Below are 2,325 nucleotides of genomic sequence, written 5' to 3'. Positions count from 1 at the left end.
CGCGCCATCAAAACACGAGGTTCTGTATCTCTGACATATATTGTCCAATCTAGTCCAAACTACACATGTAAGACTAGAGTCCCGGCCTGATGACATCTACACAGAAATCATGACTTTAAATCACAGCGCCCCCTGGTGGATACAGGAAGTGAAGCGTTTATTGTCCAATTGAGTCCAAACTAGACATGTAAGACTAGAGTCCCAGCCTGATGACATCTACACAGAAATCATGACTTTAAATCACAGCGCCCCCTGGTGGCTACAGGAAGTGAAGCTTTTATCCTTGCCACAGAGAGGAAAACGCATCCAACGCGGAGACGTGCGCTTGGTCATCGACCGCTCTCTCCCCCGACTGCAACAGGCTTCAACGTGCAGGTGCTCGGGCCCGCAAGTGCTACAACGTAGCCCTAGTTAGGGCCCGAGCACCGAATGGTGAGAGGCCCTATTGAAATTGTAATGATTATTATTATTATTATTTTTCACACAAAAGGATGGGCTTTTTGAGGGCTTTAACATGCTCAAAAAGTTATGAAACTTTGCAGTAAGTTAGTAAGTGGTGAAAATTTACGTATTCTGGAGTATTTGGAAATGGGCGTGGCAAAATGGCTCAACAGCGCCCCCTGGAACCCAGCCCCTAGGTTTCCACCCAGCCCCTAGGTTTCCACATAACTGATTTTCACCAAAATCGGGCAAGAGGTGTATCGTGACTAATCCTGAAAAAAAGTCACAAGGGGCATTATGAAAAACACAACAGGAAGCCCGCCATTTTGGATTTAGTGGCCATTTTGGCGATTTTTGGCGATTTTTACTTTAATGTACTTGTCCCAGGGCTTTTATCAGATCAACTTCAAATTCAGATGAGTGTCTTCACAACAAGATGAAGAAAAAAGTTGACTTAAAAAATCAACTTTTCGCCACACCGTGTGGCCGTGGCGTGGCGTCAAAGTTTGATTAAACGCCATCAAAACACGAGGTTCTGTATCTCAGACATATTTGTTCCAATCGATTCCAAACTATACACATAAGACAAGAGTCCCGGCCTGATGACATCTGCACTGAAATCATGACTTAATATCACAGCGCTCCCTGGTGGCAACAGGAAATGTCTTGTTTTTTGCATGTCTTACACTTGGATGTGTTCCTCCTCATCCACTGACCTCAACCATGTCAAACTGTATCAAATGGGTCTCAAGACATTGATAATGAAGATATAAGATTACTGTGACTTTTCGTCAAACGCCATAGTAATGGCGTGGCATCAAAGTTCATCAGCTCGCCGTGAAACACGAAATTGCTGTAACTTCCGTGTTCATGGTTCCATCTCCCTCAAACTACATGTGTGTGTTAACATCCCGCCCCTGAAGATATTCATATGGTTTTAAGAAATGGGCGTGGCAAAAAAACTGACTAGCGCCCCCTAAAGGGCAGCCCCGGCACTACGATTGGTTGACATGTACAAAAATGTATTAGGGCATGTGTCTTTCCATTACTAACAAATAAGTCTCTTGGATTGATAGGTTAAACCAAACAGGAAGTCCGCCATTTTGGATTTAGTGGCCATTTTGGCCATATTCACCATTTTTACTATGACATACTTGTCCCAGGGCTTTTATCAGTTCAACTTTAAATTCAGATGAGTGTCATCACAACAAGATGGAGATAAAAAATGATTTAGGGATTTATCGTTCGTCACACCGCGTGACCGTGGCATGGCGTCAAAGTTCATCAACTCGCCGTGAAACACCAAATGCTGAAACTTCCGTGTTCATGTTTCTATCTCATTCAAACTACATGTGTGTATCAACAGCCCCCCCCCCCGAAGATCTTCATATGGTTTTAAGGCCGTGTGACCGTGGCGTCGAAGTTTGATTAAACGCCATCAAAACACGAGGTTCTTAGCTCGGACATATATTGTCCAATCAAGTCAAAACTAGACATGTAAGACTAGAGTCCCGGCCTGATGACATCTACACAGAAATCATGACTTTAAATCACAGCGCCCCCTGGTGGCTACAGGAAGTGAAGCGTTTATTGTCCAATTGAGTCCAAACTAGACATGTAAGACTAGAGTCCCAGCCTGATGACATCTACACAGAAATCATGACTTGAAATCACAGCGCCCCCTGGTGGTTACAGGAAGTGAAGCTTTTATCCTTGCCACAGAGAGGAAAACGCATCCAACGCGGAGACGTGCGCTTGGTCATCGACCGCTCTCTCCCCCGACCGCAACAGGCTTCAACGTGCAGGTGCTCGGGCCCGCAAGTGCTACAACGTAGCCCTAGTTCTTATTATTATTCTAACCCAAATGAATTGGCTTTTTGAGGG

Source organism: Limanda limanda, chromosome 20 (genome assembly GCF_963576545.1).
Source record: "Limanda limanda chromosome 20, fLimLim1.1, whole genome shotgun sequence".
NCBI classification, from domain to species: domain Eukaryota; kingdom Metazoa; phylum Chordata; class Actinopteri; order Pleuronectiformes; family Pleuronectidae; genus Limanda; species Limanda limanda.
This window is presented reverse-complemented; position numbering follows the sequence as displayed.